The following is a 22,589-nucleotide window of genomic DNA, read 5'->3' on the forward strand; positions in this document are numbered from 1 at the left end:
GCTATGACTCATCTTTCATTCTCACTCCACAGTATAAATATTTCCCACTTTCACTGTCTGTTAGCTTTGACAAAGAGTCATCGGATTCGAACTTCTACCCTCTCCCTAAAGATGCTGCCAGACTTGCTGAGATTTTCCAGCATTTTCTCTTTAGTTTCAGATTCCTGCATCCGTAGTAATTTGCTTCTATCTATGTCATTGATGCCTACATAGATCATGAAAACTGGACCCTCCCCTCCCACTGCAAGTTCCTTTCCATCCCTGAGCAGATGTCCTGAACCCTAAATAGTAGACAACACAGCCTCTGGACTCACAAAGACCATGGCTTTCTGTCCCTTGGTTAGGTTTGCTCATTCAATCTGCAGCCCCTGCTTTCGTCCGCACAAATTTTGCAGTCAAGTATCCCGCATTTGGGGACATCGCAGGCGTCAGCACACCCGAAGTGTAATGGGCTAGCCTCGTCCTGGGCGATCCACCTTTTTGATCATGGTTTCACCCCTGCCAGGAGCTGTAAGGACCTCTAACCTATTGGAGAATTGTAAGGGCTGAGGCTCCTCCACTTCTACCTTCTCCGTCCCCTTGCCTGCTTCACTCTCAGAGTCATACCCTCCTGTCCATGGCCACTGACTAAATCAGAAGACCTAATCTAAAGAGTGTGACTGCCTCCTGGAACAAAATGTTCCTGTAACATTCTCCCTTCCTGATCCATCACAGTGTCTGCAGGTTGGTCTCTAGCTCAATGACTCGGAGCCAAAGCTCCTCAAGCCACTGGAACCTATTATGATGTGTTTGCCCTGGATCACACTGGCATCCAGGAGCCAGAGGTGGACCTACTATGAAAATAATGAACCTTAAGCTTCAGGGCCCCTAATCCCGGAGGGGCCCCAGAAGCGACTTTAGTCCACATTGCTTAAAAATTTTGGGTCTACTGTATGAGAAGGGGTTTAAAAAAAAAATAAAAATTAATAATATGGTGTAATTCAACACAAAATAATAGTTAAAATAAAAATTAAAAGGTTATTAAAGTATCATGTAGGCTAGCCGTAAACGAAAAAACGTTCAAATTAAGGATGTTTCATTCTAAATATATTTAATATAAAATAATTATAAATAATTTAAAACACTATTAACATTTATGACAGAAATACAAACAGTAGATGACGTGTCGTAACAAAAAAGGGGGCCGTTGAAAAGGCAATCACAATGCTAACGTGAATTTTCAACGTGATAGCAAGTGTTCATAAGGATACAATATTTTAATTACCCCTACTCAAAAAGAAATGTTATATTTAGAAAAGTAAGGTAAGTAATAAAGGTGAAATAGTGTTAGATTAGCCTAAACCTATTGTTTTTATGAAGAGGTGAACGGAAGGTAGGCTACCACCGCACAGCCTAGGCTAATACTGGATTACAAATATTTATGAAAAAGTAATAAAAGGGTGAATTTGTGTTAAATTACAGGTGTTTATTATGAAAAGTGTTCAAATAATGGTAAAATTGTGTTACATTACCTTAGCCTATGAGTTTTGGTGGCCTAGTCTTGCCTAACTTAGTCTAGCCTAGCGTAGGCTAGCTTGAACATAGCCTAGTTTAGCTTATTTAGCTTATTTATTTGTTAAAGAACTCAGAGAAAATTCAGCCGATAGAATTGCACACTATGAACCAGAAGCAAAAGGTTTGTGTGAAGATATCACCTCAAGTTATTCTGATGCTTCCAAACACATTGTTACAAGGACATTTTCAGATGGAACAAGTGGTATTGCTTCTTTGAGAGGAGCTGACAAATTTAGGATATAAGTTCTATATCAACTCTATGACTGCTTGATAATCCAGTTACGCAAGAGGATTGACCCATATGAGCAGATTGCGAAAAGGTTCAAGTTCCTCTCAGAATTGGTGAACAATTCTGAAATTGATGAGGACAGTATTATACTTATAATATCGTATTACAAAGATGATATTGACCACAAATTAGTAAACGAGTGTTATCAGTTCAAAGTATATTTGCACCTTAGGAAATCCCAGAACACAGAAGAAAACACGCCATCTAAAATGCAATGCGCAGAAGTTCTTCAGCTTATTTGTGAGCAACACCTAATTGAAGTGTTCCCCAATATTACTACTGCACTTAAGCTGTATTTGACAATGCCTATCACGAGCTGTGATGCAGAAAGGAATTTTTCAAAGCTATCCTTTATAAAGAACAAATTTTGGTCTACCATGACTGAAGAGCGCTTAAATTCTTTATGCATATTGTCTGTAGAAAATGACATTGCAAGGAAGCTCTCATATGACAAAACTGTACATGAATATGTTGCTAGAGAAAACAGAAAAAAGAGTATTTTGTAAAATGTGCTTCATGTAGTATATATTCTCATAGGTGTCTAAAATAAAAGATTATATTGACTGTGGTCTTTTCTATGTTTTATTCTATGATGCATCATGCATGTATATAACATTTCCCTAATTTTCATCCCCCCATAACTCGAAAACTATAAGGCATAGGAAATTTTTATTCACACCAGTGGCTGTGAGATAATCCAGTACAGCAATCTGAGATGTAGTGGTTAAATTTTTAAAAAGTTTGTGGTGATCTGTCGTGGAACAACCCCATTGAAGAAGATAACAGTGGTTACCCAGACCTCGTTGCTGGTTGCGAAGGGGCCCCCATAACAGTTCAAGCTTTAGGCCCCAAAAATGTAGGTCCGCCACTGCCAGGAGCTCCCACATACTATAGATGCAACACATCACCTGCCCTGCTATTTTTATTATGTTTTAATTAACTTATTTCTTTAATTGGATTGGATTTGTTTATTGTCACATGTACCGAAGTACAGTGAAAAGTATTTTTCTGCGTGCAGCTCAAACAGATCATTTAGTACATGGAAAGAAAAGAAAATACATAATAAGGCAACATATTAGGGCAACACAAGGTGCACAATATTAATACCTAGACACCGGCATCGGGTGAAGCATACAGGAGTGTAGGGATAATCAGGTCAGGCCATAAGAGGGTCGTTTAGGAGTCTGGTAACAGCGAAGAAGAAGCTGCGAGAGTGAATTAATTTATAATGAGCTCCCAATTAAGCTTTTCTATTGCAAGTGAATATTCCTAATATTAATAAAACCATACAATTGCTATTAAATTACCCCAGTTTTGAAAGATAAATGTGGCAATGTATCAAATGCCTTTTGGAAATCCAAGTATACCTTGTGTAGAGGTTCCCCTTTATCCGCTTGCTTGTTATGTTACCTACTTGCTTTCTCCTCCATCACTGCACTAAATTCTCGTCCTCGCCAAATTCCTAAGTTCACTTTCTGTGACCACCTGCAGGGAGTGATGAGCTGTTTTCTTTGTGCTTGCTTCAGCTGATATAACTTTTAGGAAGGTTGGTGAAATTGGTATTCATTCATGGGTTCAGAGATTCCCCTGTAACTACAATGACTGATCAAATAATCCTTGCCATGCCAAACTCAGGGTAAGTTCCTAGCATCAGTCTGTGAATTCTCAACCCATTTGAATCTCCTTTCCATTGAATGCACCTGACTTTTAGATTTGCAGAAATATAAAAGAAATAGTAGCCTAGTGACAGTGCCACCATACCGTACTTCTGCCCCAGGAATGAGTCAGTAAGAGTCAGTTTGATCTGCCAGCCATCTACTTAGAACCTATCAACACATTTCACTGCCCACCCACACCATTCAACTTGATGCCTGCATTATTCAAATAAGCTGTGAGCCACCACCTCAAGAGTATAGTGGAATAGTAAGAAAGCAATGCAGAAATTTTATTTTTTAACTAAATCTGTTCTCAAAATGTACATGCCCCTGGTACAATCACAATTATCTGCCATCACTAGTGGCACTGACAACTGACTAGCTTTCTAGACTTCTTCAGACAATGATAGGCATGGATAGGGTTGCCAACTCTGGCTGGACATATTCTGGCAGTCCGCGATGAAAGTGACGCTGTGGAAAGGAAAACAGGATTTGGAGGTAGGCCCTTCGAGCCTGCCCCACAGTGTGACGTGATCAGGTTCGAAGGGTGTTCCAGAGAGGAAAACCAATGAACTTTAGTTAGTCCAAGAGGACAAGTTTGCAGTGAGGGTCAACAATGATTAAAGATTATAGGGAGAACAAGCTTTACTCATTCTTGAGGGGATGAGCTAATCGGCCCCCTTGCCACTTTGGTAAAACTGTCAAAAAAATGTACTTATTGTCTTAACCTGTGTAGCGTTAGCTACCATGTCCTCCCCGGGCCCATCCTCTGTGGGATCACTGGTGGACTTATTATTGGGATCACTAGCGTGACATTTGTTCTACTGGGTGTTAGCATGGAGTTCGTCGATTTGAATCAGCCTCCATAGAAACGCTGTCACTAACAGACATTGGGCAGGACTCTCTGTCCCGCCGCACCCGATTTCTAGTACGGAGTACCCCCGCTGGCAGCAGGATTCTCCGTCCCGGCAGCCAGCCAATGTGGTTTCCCATCGTGGGTACACCCATGCCGTCGGGAAATCCGCGGGCGTGAGTGTGCTGCCAGCAAAGTGGAGGATTCCACCGATGGAGAATCCATAAGACCATAAGGCATAGGAGCGGAAGTAAGGCCATTCGGCCAATCGAGTCCACTCCACCATTGAATCATGGCTGATTTCAACTCCATTTACCCGCTCTCTCTCCATAGCCCTTAATTCTTCGAGAAATCAAGAATTTATCAACTTCTGTCTTAAAGACACTCAACGTCCCGGCCTCCACTGCCCTCTGTGGCAATGAATTCCACAGACCCACCACTCTCTGGCTGAAGAAATTTCTCCGCACCTCTGTTCTAAAGTGACTCCCTTTTATTCTAAGGCTGTGCCCCCGGGTCCTAGTCTCCCCTGCTAATGTAAACAACTTCCCTACATCCACCCTATCTAAGCTATTCATTATTTTGTAAGTTTCTATTAGATCTCCCCTCAACCTCCTAAACTCCAATGAATATAATCCCAGGATCCTCAGACGTTCATCGTATGTTAGGCCTACCATTCCTGGGATCATCTGTGTGAATCTCCGCTGGACCTGCTCCAGTGCCAGTATGTCCTTCCTGAGGTGTGGGGCCCAAAATTGCTCCCAGTATTCTAAATGGGGCCTAACTAATGCTTTATAAAGCTTCAGAAGTACATCCCTGCTTTTATATTCCAAGCCTCTTGAGATGAATGACAACATTGCATTTGCTTTCTTAATTACGGACTCAACCTGCAAGTTTACCTTTAGAGAATCCTGGACTAGGACTCCCAAGTCCCTTTGCACTTCAGCATTATGAATTTTGTCACCGTTTAGAAAATAGTCCATGCCTCTATTTTTTTTTCCAAAGTGCAAGACCTCGCATTTGCCCACGTTGAATTTCATCAGCCATTTCTTGGACCACTCTCCTAAACTGTCTAAATCTTTCTGCAGCCTCCCCACCTCCTCCATACTATCTGCCCCTCCACCTATCTTTGTATCATCGGCAAACCTAGCCAGAATGCCCCCAGTCCCGTCATCTAGATCGTTAATATATAAAGAGAACAGCGGTGGCCCCAACACTGAACCCTACGGGACACCACTCGTCACCGGTTGCCATTCCGAAAAAGAACCTTTTATCCCAACTCTCTGCCTTCTGCCTGACAATCGTCAATCCATGATAGTACCTTGCCTCGAATACCATGGGCCCTTATTTTACTCAGCAGTCTCCCGTGAGGCACCTGATCAAAGGCCTTTTGGAAGTCAAGATAGATAACATCCATTGGCTCTCCTTGGTCTAACCTATTTGTTATCTCTTCAAAGAACTCTAACAGGTTTGTCAGGCACGACCTCCCCTTACTAAATCCATGCTGACTTGTCCTAATCCGACCCTGCACTTCCAAGAATTTAGAAATCTGATCCTTAAAAATGGATTCTAGAATCTTGCCAACAACCGAGGTTAGGCTAATTGGCCTATAATTTTCCATCTTTTTCCTTGTTCCCTTCTTGAACAGGGGGGTTAAAACAGCGATTTTCCAATCCTCTGGGACTTTCCCTGACTCCAGTGACTTTTGAAAGATCATAACTGACGCCTCCACTATTTCTTCAGCTATCTCCTTTAGAACTCTAGGATGTAGCCCATCTGGGTTTCCTTGTCTCCCATCACAAAATTACCAGCGTCATTTTGGAGTGGCCCAATGTCAACTTTTGCCTCCCGTTTGTTTTTAATGTATTTAAAGAAACTTTTACTATCATTCCTAATGCTACTGGCTAGCCTACCTTCATATTTGATCCTCTCTTTCCTTATTTCTCTCTTTGTTATCTTCTGTTTGTTTTTGTAGCCTTCCCAATCTTCTGACTTCCCACTACTCTTTGCCACATTATAGGCTTTCTCTTTTGCTTTGATGCATTCCCTAACTTCCTTTGTCAGCCATGGCTGCCTAATCCCCCCTCTGATAAGCTTTCTTTTCTTTGGGATGAACCTCTGTACTGTGTCCTCAATTACTCCCAGAAACTCTTGCCATTGCTGTTCTACTGTCTTTCCCACTAGGCTCTGCTCCCAGTCGATTTTTGTCAGTTTCTCCCTCATGCCCCTGTAGTTACCTTTATTTAACTATAACACCTTTACATCTGATTCTACCTTCTTTCTTTCAAATTGGAGATTGAATTCTACCATATTATGATCACTGCCTCCTAAGTGCTCCCTTACTTTAAGATCTTTAATCAAGTCTGGCTCATTACATAACACTAAGTCCAGAATGGCCTGTTCCCTCGTGGGCTCCATCACAAGCTGTTCCAAAAAGCCCTCCTGTAAACATTCAATGAATTCCCTTTCCTTGGGTCCACTGGCAGCATTATTTACCCAGTCTACCTGCATATTGAAGTCCCCCATGATCACTGTGACCTTGCCTTTCTGACATGCACTTTCTATTTCGTAGTGCATTTTGTGCCCCCGGTCCTGGCCACTGTTAGGAGGCCTGTACATAACTCCCATTATGGTTTTTTTGCCTTTGTGGTTCCTCAACTCTACCCACACAGACTCCACACAATCTGACCCTATGTCGTTTAGTGCTATTGATTTAATTTCATTCCTAATTAACAAGGCAACCCCGCCCCCTCTGCCCACCTCTCTGTCTTTTCGATAGGTTGTGAATCCCTGGATGTTTAAATGCCAGTCCTGAACCCCCTGCAACCATGTCTCTGTGATGCCTACCACATCATACCTGCCAGTCACAATCTGGGCCACAAGCTCATCTACCTTGTTCCGTACACTGCGCGCATTTAAATATAGCACCTTTAATTCTCTATTGACCGTCCCTTTTTTTTTCTTAGTGTGGTGGACCTTGGTTTACTGAGCCTTTCCATACACTGTCATATTTTGTGGGATGGGGACTATCGTAACCTCTCCTGAGTTTTGTCCTTTCGTTCTTTTTTGTATTCCTAAGCAACTACGCTTCCCACTGATTACTTCACCTCTTGGTTCCCTGACTTTCCCTTCCCCCCCAATCTTTAGTTTAAAGTCCTATTGACCACCCTACTTACTCTTTTCGCCAGAACACTGGTCCCAGCTCGGTTCAGGTGGAGACCATCCCAACGGTATAGGTCCCCCCTGTCCCAAAACTAATCTCTAAACAGGTCCTCTTTCCTAGACTTGCCTATGTTGTTGGTACCGACATGGACCACAACAACTGGATTCTCCCCCTCCCTCTCCAGTATCCTTTCAAGCCGGTCAGAGATGCCCCGCACCCTAGCACCGGGCAGGCAACATACCATGCGGGACTCTTTATCCTGCTCACAAAGGATACTATCTATCCCCCTGATAATAGAATCCCCTCCAACTACAACTTGCCTATTTACTCCCTCCCCTTGAATGGCCTACTGAACCATGGTGCCTTGGTCAGCTGACTCATCCTTCCTGCTGACTTATCAATCCAGCCCATTATCTTTATTTAACTACTAATAAAGAATTAAATCAGAATCGCAACTAGTCTCCAAGAGTCTAGTGGCCAACCCAATGGTCACTCAAAATCTGTTGCCTGCTTCAATGTCTTTCCGTTAGTTTAGGACTTATCAGTCCTAGCCGACTTCAGTGAAAAATCTAGATATTGTATTAATTCTTAGATCCTTTGTACTCATCATAGACTGATAGAATTCCTGTAGGGCAGAAGGAGGTCATTCGGCTCATTGAGTCTGCACCGACCCATTAAAAGAGCAGCCTCTCTAGGCCCATAACCCCAATCTGCGCATTTTGTAGTTACTGATGGGCAATTTAGTATTCCCAATTCACCTAATCTGTAGTACTTTGGACTGTGGGAGGAACCCAGAGCACCCGCAGTAAGCCCACACAAACACGGGGAGGAAGAGCAAACTCCACACAATCACCCAAGGCTGAAATCGAACCCGGGTACCTGGTGCTGTGAGGCAGCAGTGCTAACCACTGTGCCACCATGCCACACATATTTCTTTGTCATTCTCAAATGCACATATCACAGAATCAGAGATAAATATAGTGCACAAAAGGCCCTTCGGCCCATCGAGTCTGTACCGCTACTTGAAAGGCACCTGATCTGCCAATCCTAATCCCATTTGCCAGCACGTGGCCCATAGCCTCCAATATTAAGACGCGCCAAGTGCTCATCCAGGTACTTTTTAAAGGATGTGAGGCAACCCGCCTCTACCACCATCCCAGGCAGTACATTCCAGACCGTCACCACACTCTGGGTAAAAAGGTTTTCCCCAAATCCCCCCTGAATCTCCCGCCCCTCACCTTGAACTTGTGCCCCTCGTAACTGACTAAGGGGAACAGCTGTTCCCTATACACCCTGATAATCTTGTCCACTTCGACCAGGTCGCCCCTCGTTCTTCTCTGCTCCAGTGTAAACAATCCAAGCCTATCCAACCTCTCTTCATAACTAAAATGTTCCATCCCAGGCAACATCCTGGTGAAACGTCTCTGCATCCACTCCAGTGCAATCACATCAGGGCTGGTTTAGCACACTGGGCTAAATCGCTGGCTTTTAAAGCAAACCAAGGCAGGCCAGCAGCACGGTTCGATTCCCATACCAGCCTCCCCGAACAGGCGCCGGAATGTGGCGACTAGGGGCTTTTCACAGTAACTTCATTTGAAGCCTACTTGTGAAAATAAGCGATTTTCATTTTCATTCCTTCCTACAATGTGGTGACCAGAACTGCACATAGTACTCCCGCTGAGGCCTCACCAATGTTCTATATAGCTCCAACATGGCTGCCTTGCTTTTGTAATCTATGCCACCATTGATAAGGGCAAGTGTACAATATGCCTTTTCCACCACCCTATTAACTTGCACTTCTGCCTTCAGAGATCTATTTACAAACACACCAAGGTCTCTTTGTTCCTCAGTTCCCAGTGTGGTGCCATTCATTGAATATTTCTATATCACATTGCTCCTTCCAAAGTGTAACACCTCACACTTTTCAGGATTAAATTCCATCTGTCACTTTTCTGTCCATTGGAGCATCGCATCCATATCTTCCTGTAACCCAAGACTCTCAGCCTCACTGCTGACCACCTGGTCTATCTTTGTGACATCCGCAAGCTTACTGATCCAACTCCCATCTGAGTCATTCATATAAATACCGAATAATGCGGGATCCAGCACAGATCTGTGTGGTCCACCACTGGACACTGGCTTATAGTCACTAAAGCAGCCGTCTGTCATCATCCTCTGTTTCCTCCAGCTCAGCCAGTTTTGACTCCACCTTATCACGCTCCCCTGTATTCCATGTGCATTTGCCTTCTTTAGAAGTCTCCCATATGGGACCTTGTCAAATGATTTGCTGAAATCCATGTAAACTACATCAACTGCACTACCCTCATCTACACACTTTGTCATGTGCTCAAAAAATTCAATCTCATTTGTTAGGCATGACCTCCCTCTGACAAAGCCATGCTGACTATTCCTCATCAAACCTTGTCTCTCCAAGTGGAGATAGTCTCTCCTTCAGAATTGTCTCCATTAGTTTCCCCACCACTGACGTGAGACTCACTGGCCTGTAGTTCCCTGGCTTATCCCTGCAGCCTTTCTTAAATAGTGGGACCACATTTGCAGTTCTCCAGTCACTGGCACCTCTCTCGGAGCCAGAGAAGAATGAAAAATTTGGATCAGGATCCTGCAATCTCATCCCTTGCCTCCCACAACAACCTGTGACACAATTTGTCCCCACCTGGAAATGTCTCCACTTTTAAACCTGCCAACGCCTACAATACCATGTCCCTCCCTATGACAATTTGCTCAATAAGCTCACAGTCTCTCTCCCCGAGTTCCGTATATGCCTCCTCAATCTATTGGGTGAAGACAATGTGAAATATTCATTTAACATCCTACCAATGTCCTCTGGCTGCACCCACAGATTCTCCCCATGGTCCCTAATGGGCCCTACATTTTCCCTACTTATTCTCTTCCCATTGATATATTTATAGAATATCTTAGGATTTTCCCTACTTTTACCAGCTAGAGATTTCTCATATCCCCTCTTTGCTCTCCTAATTGCTTTCTTAAGCTCCAAGCTACACTTTCTGTACTCCACTAATACCTCTGTTGATTTCATAGAATCATTGAATTTACAGTGCAGAAGGAGACCATTCGACCCATCGAGTCTGCACCGGCCCTTACAAACAGCACCCAACTCAAGCCCACTGTCTACCCTGCCCCCGTAACCCAGTGACCCCCACTTAACCTTTTTGGACACTAAGAGCAATTTAGCATGGCCAATCCACCTAACCCGCACATCTTTGGACTATGGGAAGAAACCCACGCAGACACGGGAAGAACGTGCAGACTCCGCACAGACAGTGACCCAAGCCAGGAATCGAACCTGGGGCCCTGGAGCTTTGGAGCAACTGTGCTAACCACCGTGCTGCCCCAATTTGCTCCCCTTGTACTTATTAAAAACTCTCACTTCCTTCTCGTTGATTGATTGGTTCATGGTTGATGCATCCCACTTGTTGCATTTTGTTTTGATAAACAATTTTATTAAGACATTTTGGCACAATAAATGACAATAATGTAAAATAGTGTGCAAAAAACAGTCATTATAGTGTGAGAAAACCAGCTCCCCTCCCACAAGGACCAGCCTAACTGCCCCCCTAACCTACGTTACCTTAACCCACCATCCCAAACCTCCCCCCCGCCCCCCCCCCCCCCCCCCCCCCCCCCCGCCCCACTGACGATTAATTTTCCGCGAAGAAGTCGATAAACAGTCGTCACCTCCGGGCAAACCCATACAGTGACCCTCTCAAAGCAAACTTATTCTTCTCCAGACCAAGAAAGCTCGCCATATCTGATAGCCAGGCCTCCAACTTCGGAGGTTTTGAGTCCCTCCATGCCAGCAGAATTCGTCGCCGGGCTACCAGGGAAGCAAAGGCCAAAACGTCAGCCTCTCTCTCCTCCTGGACTCCCGGGTCCTCCGAAACCCCAAATATTGCCACCTCTGTACTCATCACCACCCCTGTTTTCAGTACCCGAGACATAACATCCGCGAACCCCTGCCAGTACCCCCTGAGTTTTGAACATGCCCAAAATATATGGACATGGTTCGCCAGCCCTCCCGAACATCTGGAGCACCTGTCCTCCAATCTGAAAAATTTACTCATCTGGGCCACTGTCTTGTGGGCCCGGTGGACGACCTTGAATTGGATCAGGCTGAGCCTAGCGCATGTTGCGGTCGCGTTTACCCTACTCAACGCCTCCGCCCATAAGCCCTCTTCTATCTCACCTCCGAGCACCTCTTCCCACTTAAGCTTCAGCTCCTCAGTCAGTGACTCCTCCGCTCCCATAAGCTCTTTATATATATCCAAGACCCTCCCCTTCCCCCACCCATCCACTGGACACTACCCTGTCCTGGATCCCCCTGAGTGGCAGGCGTGGGAAGGATGGAATCTGTCTGCATAGAAAGTCCCGTACCTGCAAGTACCTAAACTCATTCCCTCTCGCCAGCCCGAATGTCTCCTCTAACGTCCACATGCTTGGGAAGCTCCCTTCCAAGAAGAAATCCTCCATCCTCTCAATCCCCGCCCTCCGCCATGCTCGGAACCCACCGTCCATATTCCCCAGGGCAAACCGGTGATTGTTGCAAATTGGGGACCAAACCGATGCTCCCACTCCCCCCACCTCCGGAAATCAGCTCTCATTTGCTCCACCAACCGAGACAAGTTCAACTTGTGCAGACGGCCCCAGTCCCGAACCACCTGTATCCAATCTATTCTCTTGAGACCACGAGGAGTCATATCGATTCAGCTTTAATCAGATAGAACTGTACCCAGCAGCGATGATACAGAAAGTGAAGGCAGCTGGAACGGCATCAGTTCTTATACCCCACCTCTCAGGGCGGGTCTATGTACACTGTCCAATGGTAGACCCCTCGGGGCTCCGGTGGGCACCAGGTCCCGAAGGAAGACCGTGTCTTGGCGGCCGTCGGGGAACGCTACGTAGGCGTACTGGGGGTTGGCATGCAGCAGGTGGACCCTCTCGACCAACGGGTCCGGCTTGTGCGCCCTCGCATGTTTCCTCAGCAGGACGGGTCCGGGTGTCCCTAGCCAGGTGGGGAGTAAGGTCCCGGAGGAAGACTTCCTGGGGAAAACAAGGAGACGTTCGTGAGGTGTCTGGTTTGTGGTAGTACATAGCAGCGACCGAATGGAGTGAAGGGCCACTGGGAGGACTTCTTGCCAGCGGGAGACTGGGAGATTCCTGGACCGAAGGGCCAGCAGGACGGTCTTCCAGAATGTTCCGTTCTCCCTTTCTACCTGCCCGTTTCCCCGGGGGTTGTAATTGGTCGTCCTGCTCGAGGCGATGCCTTTGCTAAGCAGGAACTGACGCAGCTCGTCGTTCACAAAGGAGGACCCCCTATCACTGTGGATGTATGCGGGGAAACCGAACAGTGTAAAAATACTTTGGAGGGCCTTGATGACGGTGGTTGTGGTCATGTCTGGGCAGGGGATGGCGAATGAGAACCGGGAGTACTCGTCTATCACGTTAAGGAAGTACGTGTTGCGGTCGGTGGAGGGGAGGGGGCCTTTGAAATCCATGCTGAGGCGTTCAAAGGGACGGGAAGCCTTTATCAGATGCGCCTTCTCTGGTCGGTAGAAGTGCAGTTTGCACTCCGCGCAGATTCGGCAGTCCCTGGTGACTGTCCTGACCTCCTCGATGGAGTAAGGCAGGTTTCGGGACTTAACGAAATGGAAGAACCGGGTGACTCCCGGGTGGCAGAGGTCCTCGTGGAGGGCTTGGAGGCGGTCTACTTGTGCGGTGGCACAAGTGCCGCGGGACAGGGCAGCAGGAGGTTCGTTCAGCTTCCCGGGACGTACAAGATCTCGTAGTTGTAGGTGGAGAGTTCTATCCTCCACCGCAAGATCTTGTCATTTTTGATCTTGCCCCGCTGCGCATTATCGAACATGAAGGCCACCGACCGTTGGTCCGTGAGGAAAGTGAATCTCCTGCTGGCCAGGTAATGCCTCCAGTGTCGCACAGCTTCTACTATGGCCTGGGCCTCCTTTTCGACCGAGGCGTGGCGAATTTCGGAAGCATGGAGAGTGCGGGAGAAGAAAGCCACGGGTCTGCCCGCCTGGTTGAGGGTGGCAGCCAGAGCTACATCAGACGCGTAGCTCTTGACCTGGAAGGGGAGGGACTCGTCGATGGCGCGCATCGTGGCTTTTGCGATGTCCGCTTTGATGCGGCAAAAGGCCTGGCGGGCCTCCGTCGACAGGGGGAAGGTTGTGGATTGGATCAGTGGTCGAGCCTTGTTGGCGTAATTAGGGACTCATTGTGCATAGTAGCTAAAGAAGCTGAGGCAGCGCTTTAGGGCCTTGGGGCAGTGAGGGAGGGGGAACTCCATGCATGCGTTCCGGGTTGGGGCCTATGACTCCATTTCGCACTACGTAGCCTAGGATGGCTAGACGTTCGATGCTAAACACGCACTTCTCCTTACTGTAGGTCAGATTAAGGAGGTGCGCGGTCTGGAGAAATTTACGGAGGTTGGCGTCGTGGTCCTGCTGGTCATGGCTTTAGGTGGTGACGTTATCAAGATACGGGAACGTTGCGCGTAAGCCATACCGGTCAACCATTCGGTCCATCTCACGCTGGAAGACCGAGACCCCGTTCGTGACACCGAAGGGAACCCTTAAAAAGTGGTAGAGCCGCCCATCTGCTTCGAAGGCAGTGTACTGGCGGTCACTATTACGGAGGGGTAGCTGGTGGTGTGCAGACTTGAGATCCACCGTGGAGAAGACCTTCTATTGCGCAATCCTGTTTACCAGGTCGGCAATATGGGGGAGAGGGTACGCATCCAGTTGCGTAAACCGATTGATGGTCTGGCTATAGTCGATGACCATCCTATGTTTCTCCCCGCTCTTTACCACCACTACTTGAGCTCTCCAGGGGCTGTTGCTTGCTTCGATGACCTCTTCCTTCAGCAGCCTTTGGACCTCGGACTTGATGAAGGTCCGGTCCTGGGCGCTGTACCGTCTGCTCCTGGTGGCGACGGGTTTGCAATCCAGGGTGCGGTTCGCAAACAGGGAAGGCGGGTCGACCTTAAGGGTCTCGAGGCCGCAAACAGTAAGGGGGGGTATAGGGCCGCCAAATTTAAAGGTCAGGCTTTGTAGGTGGCACTGGAAATCCAGTCCCAGAAGGGTGGCTGCGCAGAGATGCGGCAGCACGTAGAGGCGGAAATTGCGGAATTCCCTGCCTTGGACGGTGAGGTTCGCTAGGCAGAACCCCTTTATCTGCACTGCATGTGACCCGGAGGCCAGGGAGATCCTTTGTTGGATGGGATAGGTGACCAGAGAACAGCGTCTTACCGTGTCGGGGTGGACGAAGCTTTCCGTGCTCCCGGAGTCAATGAGGCACAACGTCACGTGGCCGTTAATGGCGATCGTAGTGGTGGCCTACGCTAGCGTTCGTGGCCGACTCTGGTCCAGGGTAACGGAGGCCAGCTGCAGCAAGGAGTTTTGGTCGGGCAGCGCGTAGTCAGCCGTGCTGGGGGCTTGAGGCCCCATCCAAGATGGCGCCGGCCATGGATCGCACATGGAGTCCGGGGACGGGGACTCCGAAGATGGCGGCGGCGAGGGACAAAATGGCGGCGCCCACTCCTCCAGCGTGGTTGCCGGGGGGCAAAATGGCCGCGGCTGCGGGTCGCACGCTGACTGGAGGGACAAAGGCTGCGGTGCGCGTTGGGCCGGCGGGGCTGGGAAAAGGGACTGCGGTGGGCCTTGGACAGCCGGGACTTGAAAAAACGGCTGCGGTGGGCCTTGAACAGCCGGGACCTGGAAGAACGGCTGTGGGTAATCGCTGGATACCGCGGCCACAGCGCAGGCTAGGCAGACCGCGGCATAGTGGCCTTTCTTGCCGCACCCTTTTACAGGTGACGGTGCGGGCCGGGCAGCGCGCGCGCGGGTGATTCGCCTGGCCGCAGAAGTAGCAGTGTTGGCTGGCGGCGGTAGCGGGGCGCCTTGCCCCGCAGGCCTGCGGAGTTAGCGGGTAAGTCTGTGGGTTTATCGGGTAAGTCTGGGGGGCTGCCGCGGCGGGGTGCCACGCAGCCCAGGGGGGCGCTGTGCCCGCGGGAGCGAACGCGGGGGCGTTTTTGCACGCCACGTCCATGGACCCTGCCATGGCCCGGGCCTCGGTGAGGCCCAGTGTGTCCATTTCGAGGAGCCTTCAGTGGATGTCGGGGGGAACCATACCTGCCACGAAAACGTCTCGAATTAAAAGTTCCGTGTGCTCGTTCCCCGTCACCGCTGGGCAGCCGCAGTTTTGGCCCAGCACTATCAGTGCCCGGTAGAAGTCTTCGAGTGTCTCATCTGGGCTCTGCCGTCTCGTTGCCATCAGGTGATGGGCGTAGACCTGGTTCAGTGGACGAATGTAATGTCCTTCCAGCAGCTCCATGGCTTTATCATAGTTCGCCGCCCCTTCGATCAGGGGGTAGATCGCCGGGCTGACCCGCGAGCGTAGGAGGTGTATCTTCTGCCTTTCCGTGGGGGTGTCGGCAGCCGTTTCGAGGTAGCTCTCAAAGCATGCCAGCCAATGCTTAAAAATCGCGGCGGAGTTTTCTGCGTGCGGGCTGAGCTGAAGGCACGCCGGCTTGATGCGGAGATCCATCCTTCAAAAGTACTTATCTGATTAAATTGATGCACAATCAATTCTCTTGAGACCACGAGCAGTCATATCGATTCACCTTTAATCAGATAGAACTGTACCCAGCAGCGATGATACAGAAAGTGAAGGCTGCTGGGATGGCATCGGTTCTTATACCCCACCTCTCAGGGCGGGGCTATGTACACTGTCCAATGGTAGACCCCTCGGTCTAGCCAATGGTCATTCACCTCTCAGGTACTGCAATACCTGGGGACCAAATACACAGGGGACCAAACCGATGCTCCCACTCCCCCCACGTGCCTTCTCCATTGGCCCCAGATCCGCAAAGTTGCCACCACTATGGGGCTGGTGGAGTACCGTGCCGGCGGGAGCGGCAGGGGCGCCGTAACCAGGACTGCCAAACTAGTCCCCCCCGCACGAAGCGGCCTCCATCCGACCCCACACCCACCATCCACTTCCTTATCATAGCTATGTTGGCCGCCCAGTAGTAATTACTGAAGTTTGGCAGCGCCAGCCCCCCTTCCCCTCAGTTCCTCTCGAGCATCACCCTCTTCACCCGCAGGGACTTTCCCGCCCACACAAATCCCTTAATCATTTTATTAACCTTGAAAAAAGACCGCGGAATGAAAATGGGGAGACACTGGAAAACGAACAGGAATCTCGGGTGGATCGTCATTTTAACCGTCTGCACTCTCCCCGCTAGTGTCAGTGGGAGCACATAACACCTCGGAAATCAGCCCTCATTTGCTCCACCAACCGAGACAAGTTTAACTTGAGCAGATGGCCCCAGTCCCGCGCCACCTGTATCCCTAAGTATCTAAAACTGTCCCCTACCAACCTGAATGGCAGCCCCCTCAACTTACCCTCCTGGCCCCTCACCTGGACTACAAACAACTCACTCTTTGACATGTTCAGTTTGTATCCCGAGAACCGGCCGAATTCCTTCAGGATTCCCATGATTTTATCCATCCCAGCCACTGGATCCGTGATGTATAAGAGCAGGTCGGTGGCATACAGTGAAACTCTGTGTTCCACCGCCACCGCCCCCCCCCCCCCCCCCCCCGCCACCCCGTACCAGCCCCTAAAAGCTCTTACGGCAATCGTCAGCAGCTCTATTGCTAATGCAAACAGCAGTAAGGAGAGGGGACACCCCTGCCTTGTCCTACGGTACAGTCTGAAATAGTCAGATGTCATCCTGTTTGTCCTCACACTCGCCTCCGGAGCCTGGTACAACAGTCTGACCCAGTCGCAAAGCCCTCCCCGAATCCAAAACGTCCCAGCACCTCCCATAGATAGTCCCACTCAACCCGGTCGAAAGCCTTCTCGGCATCCATTGCCACAACTACCTCCACCTCCTTACTCTCCGGAGGCATCATAATCACATTCAGCAGCCTTCTTAGGTTGGCCACCAGCTGCCAGCCCTTGACGATCCCGGTTTGTTCTTCCATAATGACGTCTGGCACACAGTCCTCAATCCTAGCCGCCAAGAGCTTGGCCGGAATTTTAGCATCTACGTTGAGCAGAGAGGTCGGCCTATAGGACCCACATGCCTCCAGGTCTTTGTCCCGTTTCAATATCAGGGAGATAGTGGCCTGTGACATTGTCGGGGGTAACACCCCTCTGTCTCTTGCCTCATTAAAAACCCTAGCCAGCCCCGGCCCCACTATCTCGGAGAACTTTTTGTAAAACTCCACCGGATACCCATCTGGCCCCGGGGCACACTTGTTGCATTTTGAAGGTGTCCTATCTCATGGCTGCACCACTCTATTCTGCTCATCCCATAGCAACCCAAGATTTGTCCTTGGTTACCAGCTGCCCTTGTCAGGCAAAGTCTGTTAACGTTCCTTTATATTCCTGTTTTTCAGCTTGCAGTTTAACGTAGTTTAGCTATTATTAACCCTCTTTTTTTAAAAATGGCTCCTGCGATGTGGGTGTCACTGGCAAGGCCAACGTTTGCTGCCCATTCCTAATTGGCATTGAGAAGATGGTGATGAGCCTCTGCAGTCAGTGTGGTGTTGATTCACCCGCAGAGTTGATCGCGATATTCTGTTTTATTATTATAGAAATTATTCTGACTTCCAGCATCCGCTGTATTTTACTTATGTTTTAAAGTTCTTGTTGTTAAGGTTGTTTTAATTAGTTTTTTTCCCTACACACTCCATCCCTTATTTTAAAATGTTTTAATAGTATTTTAACTAAAAATAAATTATTATTCCTCCCTTATCTTCCCATATTTAGTTCCAAATGTTTCACAGTGATAAATCAAAGGGAGATTTAAGATATTTAATTTTGAGGCAGATTACCTTTAGAATCAGCTTCTGTCTCATTTTTCTGTGCCAATCACCATATCCCCTCATCGCATCGGCCATCTCCGCTTTACACGTGATTTTCTTTTTCATCCTCTTTTTCTTCTATCCTGTCTCAGGATGTTATTATTATTTTTTTTTTATTCTCCTCCATTTTCATATTTTCTCCCACATTTACATCCATCAACAATAAACAATAATCAGCAAGATATGTCAGTCCCCATAATAACAACAACGATCCCATCTACCCACCAACCCCCAAACCTCAACCCGCATGTTTACATAAACAAATGACAAAAATAAATCAGGGATTACCCGTAGTCACCCTTAATCTTACACAGTTCCCCCCCCCCCACCCCCCACCCCCCCACCCCATGCTTCCAACTCCTCCCGTCCACTGCCTCTTGTAAAACTCCTCCCCCTACCTCGGTTCCTTCCCCCCAACTTTCCACCCCGGCTAGACCACTCGGACCCTGTTCTGCCAGGCTCCGATGGCCGCAGCCCCTCCCCCCACCTCACTCCCGTTCACTGGCCGGCACACACCGGCCAGCGTGGCGGCCCCCGCCCGGGTCCCTTTCCCACTTGCCCGGCCCCAGGAAAGCCCAAAGATCCCCTTTTAGCACACAAACCCCGCCTATCCACCTACACCCCAAAGAACTCTCATTTCGAGTGAAAGTCCCGTCCCTTCCCTCGTCCAAATATATACCACCTTGGCTTCTTTAATCTCTACACCCGCGCGCAGTGATACAAAAAAGAAGAAAATACAGTCATGAGGTTACATCGGCACATGGCCATTCCTCAGTTTGTCAGTTCTGCCACAGTCCTTCTGCTTTTGCAAACTCCTCCGCTGCTTCTGCCATTCCAAAATAAAAGTCCCTGAGCTTGTAAGTCACCCTCAGCTTCGCTGGATATACAATGCCGCACCGCACCTTGCTAATGTACAGTGCCCTCTTCACCCGGTTGAAGGCAGCCCGCCTCCTTGCCAGCTCCACCGTAAAGTCCTGGTATACACGCATACCAGCTCCAGCCCACTGCACCAACCGCTTCTGCTTGGCCCAGCTCAGGACCTTCTCCTTCACCCTGTACTTACGGAAGCACAGAGTCACTGCCCTTGGCGGCTCACTCGCCTTTGGTACAGGCCTCCACGACCGATGAGCCCGATCCAGTTCATATCGGGAGGGGTCCTCCCCCTCCCCCAGTAGTTTTGCCAGCATCGCGGCAAAATACTCAGCCGGCTTCGGTCCTTCAACTCCTTCGGGCAGCCCCACAATCCTCAAGTTCTGTCGCCTGGATCTATTTTCCAGGTCTTCCATGTTTCCTCGCCGATCCTTGTTAGTATCCATCACCTTCCGCATCTCTTTCCCCATCGAGGCAAGTTGATCACCGTGCTGCAATAACGTCTCCTTCACTTCCTTCAGCGCCTCCCCTTGCTCTCGCACCTCCGCCACTGCGCTCGCCACCTCCGTCCTCACCGGGGAAACCACCTCCTCCACCAGCACACTCAAAGCCTCCCTCATCTCCTTCCTCACCGTCTCCATGCATTTCGCAATCTGCGCCAACTGCTTTTCAAATTCCGCAGCCATCACCTTGGTTATTTCTTCAGCCGTAAGCAGTGCGGCCTTCCCTGGTGCTCCAGCCTCCATTTTTCTGGTGACCCCGCGGTGACCTTTCCACTCCCCGACGGACCCAGCTGGTTTTTTTTTCGGCCGTTTTTCTGCTCACCCTCAACATTTTTCTTTGGGTTTTTTTCCCTCCTGTGTCTTCTCAGTGCTGCCTCCGTGCCTTCTCCCTTCTTCTACCGCCTCCGCGGACCCTGGGACTGGGCTTAAAGCCCCAAAATTGCTGTTCCCGAGCGGGGGCTCTCCATTGTGCGGCCGCCTCCCGCCCGCCGTCCCCGGAAGTCAAGGATGTTATTATTGACCCCAAGAACATTTCCGGCAAGTTTTAAAACAGCACTGAGGAGGTGAAACTGTACTTGGACAGTCAGTTGTTTGCACTGAGGCTATGGAGAGTCGGATGTGGATGTAAAGTTGAGTTGGCCATTTGTTCTCTCTAGACAATATTACACCGCTAAGCACCAAGACCAATTTCATCCCCTGAATGTTTCCTTTCAATAGATGTGCAACGGTAAAAGATACGGAATTAAAGGAATTATTATTTTTCTTACATTCAATAATCGAGGCAAAGCATCAGAGTGAGTAAGGGTAGAACTGGGTCAACCGTGGACATCCTAATTTGAAAAAATTAAATTCAGACACACAGCCGAAAGGTGATAATGTAGGGCAGAAAAGATAAAGGGTTGGATTCTCCATTGCTCGACGCCGATATCGTAATCGACGATCGTGCGAAGAATCCCTGTTTACAACCGAAGCGGGGGCGGCGTCTGTGTTTGGGTGCTCCGCCCCCTCCAAAATGGCGTCATCGAGGGGTACGCCGCATGCCGTTGGGATGGCCTCAGGATGTTTCCTGAAGGCCCGCCACCGATGGGCTGAGTTCCCAACGGCACGGTTTACTTGTGCTCTCAGCTTTTATGAACCCGGCGTGGCGGCTGTGGACTGGGTCCAGCACCGCCACAGTCGGGAGGAGCTGTGCCGTTGGCCGGGGGGGGGGGCTTCGGTGAGAGCTGGGGGGACTGGTGGGAGGTGTCCCATGGGGTGTCCTGGGGGGGGCACTATCTGGCAGGTTTGGTCCGCGTGCGGCCTGCGCCATGTTATACGCCGCAACAGCTGTAGGTCGTCGCCGTTCCCATGTGCGGCCACGGCCACAGCACTTCTCCCGCCGTTTATTTCGTGAATACCGTGTGTTTTACGTGGCGTGACTGCTAGCCCCTCACCAGTCGGAGGGATGGTGCTGGGGCCTCGCCGATTTATTCGCCGTAAAACTAGACACTTCCTCTGGACATGGCCTCAAAATCGTAGAATCCCGTCTAAGATCAAAAGGGAACGGTTAGGTGCTGTCAACCTAGCTTTTAAGGATTGATAAATTGTAGGTGGAACGGAAGGGTAAGGAAGGAGAAGAGTGAGGAAGGTACGGGCTGGATTTTATGGGCCCACTATGGGCCGTGTTTTCGGCAGGGGTGGGCACGTAAAATATGTCGGGAAGCTAGCCCACTGCTTTCCCACCCACCCCAAAACTGATGCCCATCGTACAGAGAGTGAGTAGGGTCCACCCACACAAAAAAAAACTCAAGTCAGTTGCAGAATAATATTGGAAGGAAAGTTATTCGGAAAATGGCATTTGTCATGTGTTCCTCACAAACCGTTGTTTTAAATTGCCTCAAAATGTGCTGGCTGATTCAATTTTCTGCTGGTTTTCTTTGACCTTCCATCAAAGAACTTTGATTATTCCTTTCTACGAGGGAATTTGTGGTGATTCTATAAAGATTGATAAAATATTTGAAAATTGAAATTTAAAGATGCCAGGTTTCGGTGATAAAATCCATCAGCTGCAGGCAGAGAAAAGGTTGATTGATGTTCCAGGTTCACAAAGTGACTTTTCTGCCGTGCGTTCCAGTCATTTTTGATTGTTTTTTTCAAGCTGTCAGCTTTGTTTCACTGTCATTCTGTGTGATAACATATCCGAATTAAGTATTGCTGCGCCTCAGGTTATGCAAATTGATCAAAATCACTGTTACTGATAAAAAGCTTGGCATTGGCGGCCGTCCAGAAAAGGTTCATGCGGTTGATGCCGGATATGGAGGGATTTTCTGAAGGTTGAATAGGGCTGGCCTGTACTCACTGAAGCTTAGAATGAAAGGCGACCTTATTGAGACGTAGATAATTCTCAGGATAGATGCTGAGAGGATGTTTCCCCTTTTTGGGAGCGTCTAGGATCAGAGGGCATAACCTCACAGTAAGGGGTCACCCATTTAAAACAGAGATGAGGAGCAATTTCTTGTCTCAGAGGTGTAAGAAACTTTTTGAACCCTTGTCTGATCCTGGTTTAGCTCAGTTGGCCGGACAGCTAACTTGTGATCCAGAGCAAGGACAGCAGCATGGGTTCAATTCTTGTACCGGCCGAGGTTATTCACGACCTTCTCAACCTTGCCCCTCGCCTGAGGGTGTGGTGATCCTCAGGTTAAATCACCACCAGAGAGCTCTCCCCCTCATAGGGCAAAGCAGCCTATGATCATCTGGGACTGTGGAAACTTTAATATGCTGGCAAGGCTCACATATAT

The 22,589-nt window shown here is 48.9% G+C and overlaps 1 protein-coding gene and 1 pseudogene across 2 annotated transcripts in view; both read right to left on the reverse strand.

Annotated features, from left to right (window-relative positions):
- LOC140409279 (histamine H2 receptor-like) overlaps positions 1-22,589 on the reverse strand; it is a 50,997-nt gene that overhangs the window by 20,189 nt on the left and 8,219 nt on the right. The gene's annotated exons all lie outside the window — the stretch shown is intronic.
- On the reverse strand, positions 377-512 carry LOC140409661 (U1 spliceosomal RNA; annotated as a pseudogene).

This window comes from Scyliorhinus torazame, chromosome 3, assembly GCF_047496885.1.
Source record: "Scyliorhinus torazame isolate Kashiwa2021f chromosome 3, sScyTor2.1, whole genome shotgun sequence".
In the NCBI taxonomy this organism is placed as follows: Eukaryota; Metazoa; Chordata; class Chondrichthyes; order Carcharhiniformes; family Scyliorhinidae; genus Scyliorhinus; species Scyliorhinus torazame.